The sequence below is a fragment of the Urocampus carinirostris genome, chromosome 7 (assembly GCF_059441175.1).
Source record: "Urocampus carinirostris isolate Australia breed hairy pipefish chromosome 7, RoL_Ucar_1.0, whole genome shotgun sequence".
Lineage (NCBI taxonomy): Eukaryota > Metazoa > Chordata > Actinopteri > Syngnathiformes > Syngnathidae > Urocampus > Urocampus carinirostris.
This window is the reverse complement of record NC_142355.1, coordinates 36937273-36956314: the sequence shown is the minus strand read 5'-3', so window position 1 is coordinate 36956314 and position 19042 is coordinate 36937273. Positions and strand designations below refer to the sequence as shown.

Genomic DNA, 19042 nt, shown 5'->3' with positions numbered 1-19042 from the left:
GTGAGGGGGGGTGAAGGAAGGATTTAAAGGAAGGAGCGAAAGAAGGAATTAAAAGATGAAAGAAAAAATAGAAGGAAAGAGGGATGCAGTGAGGAAGTGAATAAAGGAATTGAAGGGAGGTATTAAAAGAAGGAAAGAAAAGAACGAAAAGGCAGGAAGGAATTAAATGGAATTGAAGGAAGAGCATGAATGAATTCAAAAAGTGAAAAATTTAAATAAGAAAGAAAAGAAATAAAGGTATGGTAAAAGAAGGGGGAGTAGCAATTTTACTTGGAAAAGGGGTGGCGTCGAAAAAGAAGTGAAGGACAATCTGGGGCGATATATAATGATTATAGGGTCAATGGCCGGTAGGGAAATATGAATAATGAATGTTTATGCACCGAAAAGTATTAGCCAAAGTGCGAAGGGAATGTTACTTATAGGAGGTGACTTTAACACTGTACAAAATGGCAAGGTGGACAAGTATCCATCAGTACATGGAACAAATACAAATAGGTCGAGGATGTTGAATAACATAACTAAAGAATTGGGATTGATAGATCCATGGAGAGAGAAGAATCCCCAAACTAAAGACTATACCTTCTATTCAAACCCTCATGGCAGCTATTCAAGAATTGATTTCTTTTACATTTCAAGACAACATATGCATACAATAGTGGAGTGTGGTATAGAGAATATTACTATAAGCGACCATGCTCCAATTACTTTGAAATTAAGTTTAGACAATGAACCACATTTTAGGTATTGGAGGAGGTATCTCCCCTCTCAGATAAAAACGTAGTACAAGAAATAAAAGTGTATAAAGGAATATTTTCAAATCAATGACAACGGTGAGGTTTCTCCATCAATATCATGGGAGGGAGGGAAAGCTGTAATAAGGGGGAAAATAATTGAAATATCTTCCCGACTGAAACGAATCCGATTAAAGAACCAAAAGGAATTGGAGGATAAGATTAAGGAACTAGAAGAAGAACATAGAAAACACCAAATGAATCCAGATTACAGGTATTAAAAACAACCAGAAGCAAATTAGATGAACTTTTGACAAATAAGGCAGAAGGGGCTTTGCGTTTTGTGAACCAGAGATATTATGAAATGGGCAATAGAGCCAGTCGATTGCTAGCCTTCCAACTCAAAAAGGCCCAAACAGATAGAATTATATCACAGATAAAACATCCTATCTCTAAACAATGTTTAGTAAAATCCAAAGGTATTGCAGAAGCATTTGCAGATTATTATAAAGATTTATAAAATGACTCAGAAAATGACTTGGATAACTACACGGCACAAAACTTTTTGGGAAAACTACATTTACCAACACTAACAGGGGGGATACATTAGAAATTATTCGCCCCATTACAAAACAGGAAATACAAGATAAAATAAATAACCTAAAAATAAATAAATCACCAGGAACGGATGGATTCCCGGGGGTGCTCTATAAAAGCTTTAATAAAGAATTAACACCAGTACTGCATAAAGTATTTAACTATGCTATAACAAAAAGGAGATCCCCCCCAAATCTTGGTCAGAAGCCATCATAACAGTCTTGCACAAAGAAGGAAAAGACCCAATATTATGTGAAAGCTATAGACCAGTGAGTTTACTGTGTAACGATCTAAAAATTGTTACAAGAATACTGGCAAAAAGAATGCAGAAATTCATAGCGGAATTATTTAGAACTGATCAAACAGGGTTTATTCCGGGAAGGCAGGGTGCAAACAATATTAGGAGGATACTAAACATAATTATATATATATACCAAAGGCCCTTATCCACCTAGTGGGAGGTGGCTAGAGTCATTTCTGACTCTTTTTGGGAGATTGATTTAGAGGAGGGGATTCCCAGCGCCCTCGCTCAACCCATCTGAGGTGTTGGGAGTCATTAGGCGACCAAACCCCCCAATTCCAACCCTTAATGCCAAGCCCCAAGCAGGGAGGCAATGAGTACCAATGTTGTAAGTCTTAGGTATGACTCGGCCGAGGCTTGAACCAGCGACCTCCCAGTCTCGGAGCGGGCACCCTACCTTCTAGGCTACCGAGCTGGTGTACTAAACATAATTACGAGTACAAAATCTAAGACCCAACCCTCAACTAAGCTTGGATGCACAAAAAGCTTGTGATAGGGTGAAATGGAGCTTCTTACATCAAACACTTATAGCTTTTAGCTTCCCTCACAAATTTGTAGAATGGGTGAAAATAATCTATAAAAATCCTAAATCTCGTTTTAGAGTAAATGGTCACTGCTCAGATTTCTTCTATATCAAAAGAGGAGTCCGGCAAGGGGACTGTTTAAGTCCACTCTTATTTGCAATAAGCATAGAACCACTTGCGGAATCAATAAGACAAAATGAGCAAATAAAGGGGATATCAGATGAAGGAGCAGAACATAAAATATCATTGTTTGCAGATGACCTGTTGGTTATGCTGAAAGAGCCTTCGTTATCAATACCACCACTGTTGGAGAACCTTAAAATATATGGAGAAGTAGCTGGGTATTTAAATAATGAGAGCAGATCAGTAGCAATGATGATATCAGGAAAATGTCCAACAGATGTGATTGAAAGATTTGATTTCAAATGGACAAATAAAGGGTTTAAATATTTGGGGGTGACTATTACACCACATTCCACAAAGCTGTTTGATGCAAATTACGGAACGTTGATAAAAGAAATAAGGAAGATTTGGAAAGATGGGGAATTTTGCCCTTAAGCCTTATCGGAAAAATAGAAACAATTAGAATGAACATATTACCAAGACCATTATTTCTGTTTCAATCTCTTCCTATTCTGATCCCAGCATCCACATTTAAAATTTGGAATAAATTGATAACAAAATTCCTATGGCAAAACAAGAAACCTAGGATAAAATACAAGACTTTACGCATATTTTCTGGAATTGCCCTGTAATATTAATTTTTTGGAGAAGTATCCAGACAGAAATAAAAATAATTATTGGTTGGGAGTTGCGGTTGGACCCAATGGCCTACGTATTAGGAATTTTGCCAGAAGAATTACTGTCTTGTCAACAGAAATATATACTAAAGCTTATGATTCGGGTAGAAAATGATCACAGTGTCCTGCCTGAAACCACAACCTCCTGACATAAAACAATAGAGAGACAAATTAAAGCAAATGCACATCACTGCAAGACTTCAACTGAAACTCGATCAATTCGAGAAAAGATGGAAGCCTATCACACAAATTTTACTTGATGTCTAACCCTCCCCCCCTTTTTTTTCAATTTATTGACTGTATTGTATTAACTTTTTTTTGTTTTTGTTTTGTTTTTCTGTTATTTATGGGTGTGACAAGTGTATATGTTTAGTGTTTGTGTTGATGTATGATGGTGGAATCAAACCTCTGTCAAAATTTGTGTGAGAAATAAAAAGTTATAAAAAAAAAAAGAAATAAAGGGGTGATAGACAGACGGGGGGAAAGGAAGGAATTAAAAAAGGATTTCAATGAAAGACAAAAAGGAAATGAAGGAATCAAAGAAAGGGAGGTTTTAAAGCAAATAATTCAAGGAAGGAAAGGAGAGAATTCAATAATGGGAAAAGGGAAGTAAGGGAGGAAAAGGGGATGGAGTAGTGAAGAAGTGAATGAAGGACTTGAAGGAAGGTATTAAAAAAGGAAGAAAAGGCAGGAAGGAAGGAATTGAAGGAAGAGAATGAATGAATTAAAGAAACGATAGATTAAAAGAAAGAAGAAAATAAGGAATTAAAAGGAAGGAAAGAAATAAAGGAAATAAGGGTGAAACACAGACGGAGAGTAAGGGAATTCAAAGAAGGAAATAAATGAAAGACAATATGGAAATAAAGGAATCAAAGAAATGAAGGTTTCAAAGGAAATAAATAAAGGAAGGAAAGGAGAAAATTAAAAAATGGGAAAGAAGGAAGTAAGTCAAGTCAAGTCAAATTTATTGGGTAATTAAAGGCCAAGGACCTTCCGAAGGCAACGAGAGGCGGACAGATGGCGGCAAGGGGCCCTGTGAATCCTCTCGTTCTGGTGCTCGTCGGCCTCGCTTGCGGAAAAAGGGTCTTTTTTGCGACTCGGCCAGTCCCCGCCGAAGGACTTTCTGGAGGCCACTGGGGGTCACTCCGCAACAGATGTCTTCTGCCTTCAACGCAGCCACCGTCGGATGGCGAAGCACAAAAAAGGCCGACCACAAAAGCAAAGAGGAATAAAGACCACTCCTCTAATTATGGACGGCAGGTACAGATGTCGCTGGAGGCAGGCGAGCATGAATGGAAGGAAAACGATTAAACAAGGATGGAAGGAAAGAAGGAAACAAATAAAGGAAATAAATACGAGAAATACGGAACTAAAATAAATAGTGAATCGAAATAAGGTCAGAAAATAGGAATGAAGGAAAGACGGAAAAAAATTACAAGAAATAAAGGACGGAAATAATAGCAGGGAGGAAGGAAAGTAAATAAATGAAAGAAGGAAGTATGAGATATATAAAAGACGGAACGAAATGAGTGGAAATCAAATGAAGGAACCAAGAGAAAGGAAGGCAGGAAGGGAAATAAAAAGAAAGGAAAGAAGAGAGAAAGGGAGGAATGGAAAGAATAGAAAGGAGGAAGGAAAGGAAGGCAGGAAGGAAAGGAAAAAAAAGAAAAAGAAAAGAAGGATAAGAATAAGAGAGCAAGAGAGCGAGAAAGACACAGACAGAGTGAGAAAGAAAGAAAGAAAAAGGAAAGAAGAAGAGGAAGAAATGAAGGCAAAAATAAAGGCAAAACAGAAGGCAAGAATGGAGGAAATAAGGAAGAAAATAAGCAGAAAAGAAGGAAAAGAAGGAAGAAAGTAAGGAAGGAATAAGGGAAGGAGGGAGAGAATAAAAGAAGGAAAGAAGAAAGGATTTAAAAGAACAATAGGGACGTAAAGGAAAGAAAGGGAGGAAAGAATCAAATATAGGAAGGAATTAAATGAAGTCAATGATTAAAGCAAGGCAGGAAGTAAATAAACAAATTGAAAGAAGAAATTCAAAGAAGTGAGGTAGATGAAGTTGGAAGTGTTTAAGACACCTTTGCAAACAGTTTTGTGCACAACAAGACAATTTTGAAGGCACACCTTAGTGACAGGACGAAAACGACTCCGTAATTTTGAAGGCACACCTTCGTCACAGAAAATCGACTGCAAAAATTGAATAAACCTCCATTTAGTGCCACAACCGCGCTATGACGTCCTTTTTTGTCAAAAAAAAAAAAAAAAAACATTTTCAAGAGGAAAAAGAAGGGACCCAAGCTGAAAACCCCGCTGTCCTTAAGCTCCTGTCGTCCGCCTTCAAGTATGTCCTTTTTTGGCACAATTTTCACTATGGCTCCTTTCCAAGGAAGAGAGGCAGTGAGAAAGGAAGGAAAGAATAGAATGAATCGAAGGAAGAAGTTTAAAGTAAGGTAAAGAATGAATTAAGGAAGGAAGAATGGGAGGAAGGACAGACGATGAGCAGTGTTTTTAAACCGCCTTCGCTTCATTTTTACAAAACACTTTGTGCAGATCAGATCCATTTTCAGGAACGATAACAAAACAAACGAAAAAAAAAAAATAGACCATTTTATCGATGAAAAAGAATTTCGAGAAGAAAGCGGTTGGACTTCTGTCGCCGGCCTTCAAGTAAGTGCTTTTTTAGGCACAATTTTCCCCGGTTTGGACTTTTCGCCCTGGCTGCTTTTCAAGAAAGAAGATGAGTGAGGAAGGAAGGAAGGAAATATTTGAAGGAATTGAAGGGAGAAGTTAAAGGAGGGAATAGGAAGACTTGTAGGAGGAAGTTTAAGGAAGGAAGGAATCCAAAAAGAGAGGAAAGGCAGGATGATAAACAGAGTTTTTGAAATGCATTCCTCAAATGCTTGTGAAGAATTTTGTGCTTATCGGAACAAAACGTATAATTTCGAAGGCACACATGAGTCATTTTAAAATTTAAAAAAAGCAACTTTTTCATAGCGAAAGAACAATTTCAAGAAGAAAACGAAGGCACTGTAAGGTTTTAACATTTCTTATACTGAAATCTGACTCCGAAGACACTTCCCTTGTCTTGTGTAATCACTTACAGTTGGAGCATGTTCTAAAGTCGGAGGAATTATTGAGCCGAACGCCGAATATAGTCCACATATTGATTTCTTTAGCCGAATCAGAGTTGAACAAATCGGATCATTCTGCCCTGCCAAAATTACAATCGTATGAAGAAAACGACAAGGTTCTGGGGTCCCCTCATCTTATCACCCATGCCGATGAAATGTTCACACCCCATGACCAAGCCTCTGGCTGATTGGTCCGCGCCGTCGTCGATGCAAATTTCCTAACCATGATTGAATGGGAGGAGGAGCGATAGGACGTGCCAAGCACATACTCCCAACACCCCAGGTGAGGTGATAAGTCAATGTTATCTGCACAGACTGAAACCAAAGACACATTCCATAGCAAAGGTGGTTTACGACACCCTTCTCTCAGAGTTTGCCTTCAAACACTGAAGTCAGATTTTAGAACAAGTATATATGACTTTACTTACGATAAAACAGTGTATAAAATAGTATACAACTTCAGCACCCAGGCTGAAAACAGCACAAAAACTATGCCGACCTTGAGCTTCTATCTTCCGCCTTCAAGTACGTCATTTTTTGGCGCAATTTTTCCCCGGTTTTGATTTTTTGCCATGGCTTCTTATCAAATAATGAAGGAATGAAATAATTGAAGGAGGTGAAAGGAGAAGTTAAAGGAAGGAAGAGAAGGAATTGTAGGAAGAAATTTAAAGAAGGAAGGCATTAAATTAGGAAGGAATGGAAGGATTCAAAACGCCTTCTTTATATTTTTGCAAAGCATTTTGTGAAAATCTGAAAAATTATCCCGAAGGCTAACAAAATGAACGATTTTGAAGGCACACACGCCATGAAAAAAAAAGGCCTTTCTTAAAAAGAACAATTAAGAAGAAAACGAAGGCACCCAGGCTGAAATCAGCACAAAAACTATGCAGACCTTGAGATTCTATCGCCCGCCTTCAAGTACGTCTTTTTTTTTTTTTTCCGCAGTTTTCCCCTGTTTTGCTATTTGGCCCTGGCTGGCGAGTGTTGAAGCACGGCAGGTGCTTCAACACCGGGCACTCGACGCTGGAGTGAGCGCAATTGAAGTCGTCGGCTCCGCTTGCCTGCCAAAAGGTCACAAAGTGCTCGACGGGCACACAAAAGCCGGCGAGGTCGCAAGTGAAGGCAAAAAAAAACGAACAAAAAAAAACCCCACAAATAAACTGCGGTAAATACAAAAGACCGCAATAACACCTCAAGGACGCCGGCAGCGGCGCCGAAGGAAAAAATAAATAAAAAAATAACTCACAACCTTCTTTTAAAAGACACTCAAACAAGCTTCAAAACGACTTTTTTTTTCCCTTTGCTTTGACTTTTTTTTTTTTTTTTTGGGTGGTAATTTGCTCCCGGGTCAACGCCACCTTCTTTTACCGGATGGAAAATTGAAAAGCGGCGAAAAAGAATCGGCGGATACCAAGTTTCCTTTTTTCCGATTGGATGTTGGGCTGAATGGCGGCCATTTTGAAAACATGTTCGTCGACAACAGTCCTTTTAATTGAGTCAGGGATGAAAGATCAGTTTTTTTACCCAATTAAAAAATCCTGGTTCCAGAGAACAATATCAATAACTTGTATGTCTTTTTAGCTTAATTACGGAAAAGTAGGGAGGAGACACGACCAAGTTGCGCAAATATTTTTATAGAAAACATTCTAATCACAGTGATGTAGAGACAAAAACAAGTCATGCTACTAATTCTAAGATATTACTAAATATATTCTTATCAAGGAATGATAGGGAGGCAACACGACCAAGTTTGCGCAACTACCATACTTTGATAGAAATTCTAAATGAATTCAAATGAAAGAAATGTAGAGGGAAGAAACAAACAAATTACTATAGAAAATTGAACATTGACATTTACAATTCACAGAGAGGTAGAGAAGATACACGACCAAATTGTGCTACAACCTCTAAAAAAAAGAAAATCAAAAATATATTTTAATTATAGAGAGGTATAAAACAGACACGACCAAGTGTTGGTCCTATTTCTATAGGAGAAGTAATTAGATTCTAATTATGAAGAGTTGGAGAGGGGATACGGTCAAATTGTGGTAGTACTTTTTTTACAAAGTCAAAATATATTCTGATTATGGAGAGGTTGAGAGGAGACATAACTAAATCGTGCTACTACCACAATAGAAAATGAAAATATATTCTAAATAGGCAGAGGTAAGGAGGAGACAAAAGCAAACTGTATTACTACTTCTATAGAAAATCAAAACACAGTATATTTTAATTGCAAAGAGGTAGGGAGGGGACATGACCAAGTTGAGCAAATATTTTAATAGAAAACATTCTAATCGCAATGATGTAGCGACACAACCAAGTCATGCTACTAATTCTACGATATTACTAAATATATTCTTATTAAGGAGTGATAGGGAGGTGACAAAACCAAGTTTGCGCAACTACCATACTTTGATAGAAAATCCAAGTACATTCAAATGAAAGAAATGTAAAGTGAAGAAAAAAACAATTTAGGCTACTACCTCTATAGAAAATCTAAATATATTTTAATTACAGAGGTAGAGAAGATACACGACCCAAGTGTGCAACAACTTCTATAAAAGAGAAAACCTAAAATATATTTTAATTATAGAGAGGTATAGACCAGATGCGACCAAGTATTGGTACTCTTTCTATAGGAAAAGTAATCAAATTCTAATTATGGAGAGTTGGAAAGGGGATACGATCAAATTGTGGTAGTACTTTTTTACAAAGTCCAAATATATTCTGATTATAGAGAGGTTGAGAGGAGACATAACTAAATTGTGCTATTTCCTCAATAGAAAATCAAAATATATTCTAATTAGGTAGAGGTAAAGAGGAGACACAACCAAACTGTGTTACTACCTCCATAGAAAATCAAAATACAGTATATTTTAATCACAGAGAGGTAGGGAGGGGATGTGACTAAGTTGTGCTACTACTTCTTTAGAAAAATGTATAATTGATTCAAACTATGAAGTACTGATGATTCACGACCAAGTTGCGATACATCTATGGAAAATCTAAATATAGTCTACGGAAAGGTAGAGAGGACACACAACCAAATTGTGCTCCTACTTACATCAATAAAATATATTTCAATTACAGAAAAGTAGTGAGGAGACACAGTCAAACTGTGTTGTTACTTCTATAGAACCTCAAATATATATATATATATATATATATATATATATATATACATATTCCAAATAGGAAGAAGTAGAGAGGAGACACGACCAAGTTGTGCTACTGACTACTGACTAATCGAAAATCAAAATATATTCTAATTAAAAACCGGTAACGGAGAAACAGCCAAGTTGTGCTAAAACTGCAGAAAATCAAAATATATTATAATTACAGAAAGGTAGACAGGAGACATAACCAAACTGTGATATAATTATACAACTTTTTTAATATCCGTTTAGATCTTAAAATAATGCATAATGGGTAAGAACGAGTGATCTATTTTTGACTTTACTCATATCAAGTTTCTACGTGACATATTTTCAAATAATAAACACACTTATTGTCCAAATTAGATTGCTAAAAACAAGAATTTCTCACAGTTATTACTGAAACAGAGAGTCACAGTCTTGTTCCACGGACAGACTGAGATCATATCTTACTCACACCATGAGGCTCTTTAACTCCACCCGGGGAGTAAAAGCCCACATTAAACCCCACCCCCACATTTGCATATTACCCTATTTCTATTACAGTGTGCATTTTCCGTAGCACTATGTAAATACTCTACAGTAGTGTAACTTTCCCTACAGGGATGAATAAACTATCTATCTATTAATCAATAGATTGATAATATATCTGTTCATACCTCATAACGTATTACTTCTAAATTGTATTGCATTATTAGGAAGTAATGAACAAGAATCTATTTATTGCATTTCTGGTGTTGTTTTTATCCCCCCCGGACGATTCCCCAGTGTGTTTTCTCATTTGAATAGGACAAGCTAGCGCTTAACTCTTCTTATTTCTTCCGTTGCTTCTTTCCTTTTTTCTTGCCAGGGTATTAACAAGTGCAGAGGCCACTTGATGGCGAAGGTGGTGCTGCACAAGATGTTCCTTTGCCGCAAGCAGATGGCGCCGCAAGCAATTAGCCGGCAGGAACACGAGAAAAAAAAAGAAAAAAGGGAAAAAAAAAAAAAGTGTCTCGGCTCCTTGCAGGAAGTTGACCTCTGCGCTGACATCATCTTGAGCAGCTCCAAGAAAGGGCCTCCTTTTTTATTGTTATATTTGTGTTTTTCTTAGACTGCACAGATGGGACGACTATATAAACTATACATTATAAGAAAAATACATTTGTTTTTGTTGTATTATTTGGAGTTAATCGCATTGCGCTCGTCAGAACACTTACCAAAGGATCGGGATTGTTATTATTCAATGACTTATGTTTTAACACTATATCTTGAAGGAAAAACCAATTCATCTAAATGATTACTCTAGGGAAGCTGAAAATAATGGTTCTTTATTGTTACCATCATGTGCTTTTACCCCTAAGATGATTCTCTTTTAAAAAATGGTTTATTTGACATGTTTTGGGGAATGTCAAGTCAAGTCACATTTATTTATATAGCCCTTAATCACAAAAATGTCTCAAAAGACTGCAGAGGATTACAATTACACCATTACCTGAGCTTAAACCAACCATGACTTGAATTAAAGGCCCAGTGTGTATCATATATTAACCCCTAGTGGTGTAAAACTACTTGATAGATGGAGAGAGAGAGAGATAGAGAGAAATGGATAGAGAGAGAGATAGAGAGATAGATAGAGAGAGAGATAGAGAGAGATAGATAGAAAGGGAGATTCACACTTCCAGCAGTATCCTTGTGTTGAAAAATGAAATAATAAAATTAAAGATATAGAATACAAAACAACCCGATTGTTTCATATCATAGGCAAAAGCTCAAGAACTACAGTGGAACCTCGGTTCTCGACCATAATCCGTTACAGAACCCTGTTCGAAAACCGATTTGGTCGATCACCGAAATTCGTTTTTGCCATTAAAAGTAATGTAAAATCATTTTAATCCGTTCCAAATACTTGAAGGCTTACCATGAACGTAAACATGAAGCTAACCCTGGCTAATCGTACGTTCGCGTTAGCGTAATCTTCCGTACAAAAGATTACGCTAACATGAACCTGTAAAAATAAAAAAATCAGGTCGTTTACACGTCATTTAGCACCGGGGTCTCCACAACAAGTGGTGAGCGATTAAAGGATAAAGAAAAGATTTATGAATAGGATTTCTTACCTTTGTGGTGGTCTGCAGAAGCCATGCTCTATTTCCTCAAAAGAAGGGAAACTTGCACATCTTCTCCATATTTTGCTATTATTTCTTTCTTAAATGCAATAGTTGTACGCACTACTCTTCTTTTTTCACCTGTAGCAACTTTGCTGCTTGCACTGACCTTCTTCCGAGGCATAATTAGGGGTCAAAACACTCCGTTCACCGATATTAAAAACGAAAGCAAAAAGAAGTGCGCGGTCACTTGACAACAGTTCTTTACAAGGGGTGGGGGCAATCTACACCCGTACGCCGCTCAGCATCGCCCCTAGCGTACCGGAGTTCGAACTCCGATTTTTGGAACGAAAAGCGGAGCAAGAATCTCTTGAAATTTTGGGTCGAGAACCAATTTGTTCGAACTGAGAGGCGTTCGAAAACCGAGGTTCCACTGTAAGCCCTAAAAATCTTTTTCAGGTTTTGCCTTTTAAGTAACTAATCCTACTGGTGTTAGCAGCTTCCACCAACTCTGACCAACTCCAGCTATTGACTATTTTCAGCTGCTCCAGGTGTTTTCAGCTCACTTACGTTCCATTCCTGTCGCTAGCTGAAATTTACACAGGAACATCTGGAAGGAGTGTGTCTTTTTCAAATGCACGCACTTCGGCTAGTGTGGTGAATTATTTCTCAGTGTCACTTTAACACCAGGATTCTTGTGTTTTAGATCTGGTCATTCAGTGACAGTGTGTAAGATTTTTTTTTTGTTTTTGTTGAAATGCATCGTCTTTCATTCTATAAATTAGAATAAAAAATCAAAGTAGTAGCACAATTTGGTTGCGTCTCCTCTCTACTTTTTTATAATTACAATTATATTTTGATTTTCGGAAGTAGCACAACTAGCCGTGTCATCTTTCCACGTAGAATATATATTTAACTTCTTTAGAAGTAGGACAATTTGGTCAAGTCACCTCTCTACTTCTTCATAATTTGAATGTATTTTAATTTTCTGAAGTAGTAGTAACACAACTTGGCCGTGTCTCCTCTCGACCTTTCTGTAATAAATATATTTTATTTGCATAGAAGTAGTAGCACAATTTGGTGGTTTATCCTCTCGAGTTCTTCATTTACAACAAATCTTGATTGTTATAGAAGTAACAGCACAAGGTGGTCGTGTCTCCTCTACAGTATACCTCTCTGTTATTACAATGTATTTGAACTTCTAAAGAAATGGTAGCATAGTTTGGTTATGTCTCCTCGCTACTTCTTCATAATTTGAATGTATATGGATTTTCTACAGAAATAGGAGCACAATTTTATTGCGCTTCCTCTCTACTTCTTCATAAATACAATATATTTTGATTTTCTAAGGAAGTAAAAGCACAATTTGGTCGTGTCTCCTCTCGACTTCTTCATGAATACAATATATTTTGATTTTCTAAGGAAGTAAAAGGACAGTTTGGTCGTGTCTCCTCTCTACTTCTTCATAAATACAATATATTTGGATTTTCTAAGGAAGTAAAAGTAGGATTTGGTCGTGTCTCCTCTCTACTTCATGATTCAAATATTTTCTGTAGCAACACTAAGCACAATTTGGTCACGTCTTCTTGCTAGTTCTTCATAAATACAATATATTTTGATTTTCCAGGAAAGTAAAAGCACAATTTGGTCGTGTCTCCTCTCTACTTCATGATTAAAATATTTTCTAGCACAATTTAGTTCTGTCTCCTCTCTTTTTCTTCACGATTAAAATATATTTCCATATACCAGTAGTAGCAGTATGTGGTTGTGTCTACGGTGAAGTTCATGATTCAAATATTTTTTATTTACTATATAAGTTATAGCACAAATTGATCAGGTCTCCTCTCTACTTCTTCATATTTTGAAAATATGTTGATTTTCTACAGAAGTAAAGGCAGAATTTGTGTCTCCCATCTTCTTAATCATGATGAAAACATTTTCATTTGTTTTTATAGCAGTAGTTGCAGAATTTGGTCGTGTCTCCTCTCCACCTCTCTGTAATTAAAATATATTTTCATTTCCATAGAAGTAATAGCACAATTTGGTTAAGTCTCCTCTTCACTTCTTCAGAAATAAAATTTATTTATTTTCATTTTTTATAGAAGTAACAGCGAAACGTGATCGTGACTCTTTGCTACCGCTCTGTAAAGGCATGGTCACACAGCCTTTCACGGGCGTATCGCAGCTGAATCACGGCCAGAAGTTCCTGCCCGTGAAGCAGACGCGGTTTGGCTAAACCCGCTGTTTACCCGTGGTATGCCCGCGAAAGAGACGCCGGCGACTGTTCCGCGTCCTCATTGCGGGTAACCGCGGCTGCATCGCGTTTGACTGTGCTTACACGCGGTACACACGCTAATGCACGTGATAACACCGCGATACAGGCGCAGAACGAACGTGCTATGACCATGCTCCACCCGCGATTATCTGCTAAAATTTCGCGTCCTACCCGCGTGTAACCACGTCTTGGCCGCGGCCGTAGCACGTCCTAGCATGTTCGTACCGCGTCTTTACCTCGTGTGTACCACGTGTGCCGCCCGCGGTTACCCGTGGTCTAAAGTTCTGAGCAGCGCAAAACTTTTTCGCGCGGCCAACCGCGTTTGAATTTCTTACCAGGTGTAAAGCACGGCTGTATCTCGTCTGTATCGCGATCTCAAAGCGTCCAACAGCGTCTGCTTCACGGGCAGAAATTTCTGGCCGTGATTCAGCCTCGATAAGCCCGTAAAAGGCTGTGTGACCATGCCTTTAGTAGAATATATTTTCACTTCTGTAGAGGTAGTAGCACAATTTGGTCGTGTCTCCCCTCTAACGTCATGATTCAAATATTTTCTGTAGCAGCAATAAGCACAATTTGGTCATGTCTCCCCTCTAGTTCTTCATAAATACAATATATTTTGATTTTCTCAGGGAGTAAAAGCACAATTTGGTCGTGTCTCCTCTCTACTTCATGATTATAATATTTTCAAGCACAATTTGGTTGTGTCTCTTCTCTTTTTCTTCGTGATTAATATATATTTCCATATACCAGTAGTACCAGAATTTGGTCGTGTCTCCTCTCTACTTCATGATTCCAATATTTTCTATAGCAGTACTAGCACAATTTGGTCACATCTCCTCTCTATTTCTTCATAAGTTGAACATAATTTGATTTCCTAAAGAAGCAATAGCACAATTTGGTCGTGTCTACTCTCTACTTCAGGATTCCAATATTTTCTACAGCAGAATTAGTGGGAGTACTAATTTGGTTGTCTTTCCTCTCTAGCCTTCCTCTTTTTAAAACATGGCGGTGACGACTGAATATGGATTTGAATATGAAAAACAATTACAAATTTCCCAACCTTTTTTTTAATAAAAATGTACATTGGTATGTATTTTTGCCTAGTATTCAAATCAATGTATTTTTACTGGACGACAATTTTTTTTGTACCACTAGGAGGTACTAAATATTACACACTGTCTCTTTATAACAATAAGGAATAGTAATTCAAGGAAAAAATAAATTGGATTTTTCTATACAAGTCAGCAACCAAATATAGCTGCTGTGGATCACTGCTCACCGCCGGTCCCTCGCGCAGCCTACAGAATTTTGAGATCCGATAGCATTTTTCAGACCCTTTTTCGCTCCGACGGAATGTCGGAAACGAATCTCGGCGCCCGTTTGCGCTAATTGCGGAGCAAATGCCAGACGTGAGCATGCACGCGATGGCGGCCATTACGCGGCGGCGGGAGAGCGCTTGTTTTGGAGCGGGAGAGGGCCCTCCTGCCGCTTTCCAGATTGCGGCCGCACGAATTGTTTTCACACAAAACGGGCTACCTGCCGTCGACAGAGGTTTTTCTTCTCTTTCTTTATTTTGAAGCTCGTTTCAAGTGGAGAAGAATCAAAATCAAGATATTTTCGGGGTGTGATGTTTGGTGAACTCAAACGAGTAAAAGAAATGTTTATATATTTAAATCGAGTGAATTATATTGGTTTTTTTAATCTGCTGCTGCTAATTGTTATTGCACTTCTTTTCATCGCTCTATTGCAGGGGTCAGCAACCTTCTTGGTGTGGAGTGCCACTTTCAAATTTCCTTGTAAATCAGCGTGTCACACCAAGATTAATGACTCGCAAACAAACGCGGACACACGAAGCAGAGGAGGGGCGCTAACGTAAAGCCTCTAAATAACACGGCGTGCTGTCAAGAACTAGAACCGGATCAGGACCCAATCGCGTGACGTTCTCTTTATTTTACGGTTAATGGGGAGTTGTGCATGTTAGGCAGCCAGTCTGGCGTGGAAAGACAGGAAGCCAGAGATCGACGAGATCGATTCCAATTGCCCGAGTTGATACCGGAAGGATGGGGTCGATACCGGACAGGACGGGACAGAAAAGATAGATAACGAATCGGAATATCGAAAATAAACAGGAGAAACTAGACGGGAACAAAAACTGGAGAAACTAACAAGACAAAAACAGACGGAAACAAAACTGGAACCTGAAATTAAACAGGACAAAAATAAACGGCAACAATACCGGACTGGAGATATCAACAAGAAAACAGGACCGAGTCATAACCCACGTCTCGTGGGGCAGAAGCTCGTTTGACGGGCTGACCAAGCAAGAGAGCGCTGAGCTTAATATAGACAGAAAGCCAATCTCTCAACTAGCCGCAGCTGGCGCCACACGGGCGGGGCCAATTGGGCACCATGGCAACCGTGACACACACGGGCGCGGCCAATTGGGCGCCATGGCAAACATGACAGGCGCAACTGAAAATGTCTAAATTCCAGGTAAAAATATAATTTTAAAATATAATTATTATTTTGCCACCCGCTCGCGTGCCACTGGCACGCGTGTCATAGGTCGTCGACCCCTGCTCTAATGTTACAATGCACTATTCTTTCTAATTGCATTTTTATATTCACAACAATGGCCTTTTTTTGCCACTCTGTTGTAATGATTTAATTTTTTCCGCGAGCGTTATAACGTTGTGCATTTGCATATCATCTTCCAAAGTAAAACCCATAGAGAACACATGAAAAATCGAGAAGTGGTTAGAAATCAAGGCAAAACCTCAGCCCCGGAAGAAAGATTCAAAAGAAGCTAACAAACTTGACGCTACAAAACATAAACGTACATTAAAAACATCGTGGAAAGAGGAGTTCATGTGGCTTGTAGCAGACGACGCAACTCAAACATTGCATGAATGAAGATACAGGTTCATACTGATGGCAGATGGAAAACATGCAATGAATGTTATAAGTAGATTTATGACAAAGTGAATTTTAAAGTGTCGTTCTGTTATATATTCTGATTATCAATCCTCAATGTTTTTTTTTTTGCGATGAGTCGTCTTATTGTGTTTCAAGTTGTGAAAAATGGGGCAGGCAACTTTATGGCTGGGCAGGCAACTGTCCAGAGTTGTCTGCCCTGGTGTCCGCTAACTTTGTGTCATGAGTTTCGGACACTGGTAATTGTAATAAAAAAATAATTGCAGTGGGCTGGGCTAATATACGTGTGTGTTTTTTAAAGGATATTAACTAAAAATTGATCGTGTTCTGTGGACTATACACTGATCCTTTTTCCTAATGCAGCAAATTCAAATGGGTCATTTCTGTTATTTGCTGCCATTTGAATCCCAGTGACATAAAATTGTATTTTCTGTGTGTAAAGATGAGCTTACACTTATTTTCAAAATATTTTCTTGTATGCTTAACTGCACTCTACCATAGGAAAAACTGGTATGTATGCAGAATAACTCCATTTTAAATAAACTAATCTGATTGTAGTACAAGAACACTAAAGTTGTATGTCCCCAGTCAATCAAATTAAAAAATGTCATAAATTTGTTTATTTTTCGCATTTCTGTATTCCTCACCTATGGTCAGTTTCAGTTATTAGTACATTTTTCACAATTAAAATCTCAAATAAATTGGGAACTTCCCCCCCTGGTAATCTGCTAAGAGTCCTATAAAAATCTGCTGGGTATCATTTTAGTCACATGACTTTCTGAAGAATATTTTTGGAGGGAAAACATTCAAAGAGATTCCACTCTTCAATGTTTTCATTTGGTTTACTGATGAAGGAACGCATAACACGGCCACTCCGTTATCTATAATGCCAACCAATATTTTTTTGTAATTTGTTACCAATTGTTGTCAGTATTCATCATATAGCAGCATCCATTTTATCTCGCTAGCAGTAATGGCTAACATAAACATAATATGTTACTCCTGTGAGGTCTAAATCTAATAGAATCTAGAGCTCTTGTTGTTGATAAGAATGAGTGGAGAGGTGTTGTGAAAGGATAGTGGGATGTTTGGACGCGTTCTAAGGGATGGGCAGGGCACCCGTATGATGCGGCAGGGGTAAAGCAGCGAAAGCTGTCGGGCCCTGAAAGAGCCGGTTCCTTTTAACAGAAGAGTGTGTCGTGTCACCCGGACCAGAGTGACATGGCCGCTTTCTCGCGTCCCGTTTCATCTGGAGGGATGAAAGCATAGGTGCTCAACTTGTTTGGGCATTTGGGTGGGCCATGGTCCAAACATTTTTGTGTCTGTTTTTTTCCCTATTTTTTCCCTTTTTATTTTCCTTTTATTTGTTATTATATGTGTTTGTCTTGCTGTCGGTCACCCCTCCTGAGGAATATGACCTAGGTAGGTAGGTAGCTAGGTAGATAGGTAGATTCATCATATACTAGCTTCCTTTTAATCATGCTAGCAGTAATGGCTAACTTATACATAATATGTCCCCCCTGTTACTGCTATGCACTGGACCAGGGGACATTTTTGGCTGATGTCCTGAGTGAAGTCATTGGTAGAAAAACAATTGTAACAGGATTATATCCTAAGCTGGACCAATACAGAGATTGAAAGTCCCTTTTTCAGCAAAAGTGTTGAAAAAATTGAATATTTGAGATTTTTCGAGTAAAGGTTACCATGCTGAAATGGCTCCCAATAGAAAGAATGACCCATTTATATGGCCATTATTCGCCTATCACTTAGGCGCTCTAAGAATTTAGAATAGGGACATGCAGAAAGGGGCAGCACGGCGTGGCAGTGGTTAGCACGTGTGCGGCACAGTTCTGAGGTCATGAGATTAAACCTCCTGGTTGGAGTTTGCATATTCTCCCCGTGCTTGCATGGGTTTTTCCGAGCACTTTCCGAAAACATGCATGTCAGGTTAATTGGCCGGTCCAAATTGTCCTTAGTTGTGAATGAGCGAGTGAGGTGTCTGTCTCTGTGTGCCTTGCGATTGGCTGGCAACCATTTCAGAGTGTCCCCTGCCCACTGCACAAAGATAGCTGGGAAGGGCTCCAGCAACCCCGCGACCCTACGGAGGATAAGCGGTGCAGATATTGGGTGGACATGCCGACATTTATATGTACACTTTATATTTCAGTTCATATTTGTTAGTGACATACCATGCAGTTAGCTTTTAGCAATTAGCAATAGTTAGCTGAAGAAATATCCCAAATTTGGGCAAAAGTGGAGAAAACATTTCTTCATTGCTACATTTTTTTTCAACCTGACAGAATGTATGTGGCCTGCAAGCTGTAGTTTTTCAAGCCCTGCCTTAAAGGGACAGTATGCAATATGTAGTGTCTTCTAGTGGTACAAAAATGTTCGTTTGGTAAAAAAAAACAAGAAAAACATCTAAAATACATACCGATGTTAATTAATATTAAAAATCATAGGCCACAAAATGTGTACTTCCTTTACATAGCGGAACCCATATCTAG

At 38.4% G+C, this 19042-nt stretch overlaps 1 protein-coding gene across 1 annotated transcript in view; it reads right to left on the bottom strand.

Moving 5' to 3' along the window:
- The window catches only part of LOC148363222 (calcium-dependent secretion activator 2-like), a 132089-nt gene that overhangs the window by 53715 nt on the left and 59332 nt on the right, over positions 1-19042 (bottom strand). The gene's annotated exons all lie outside the window — the stretch shown is intronic.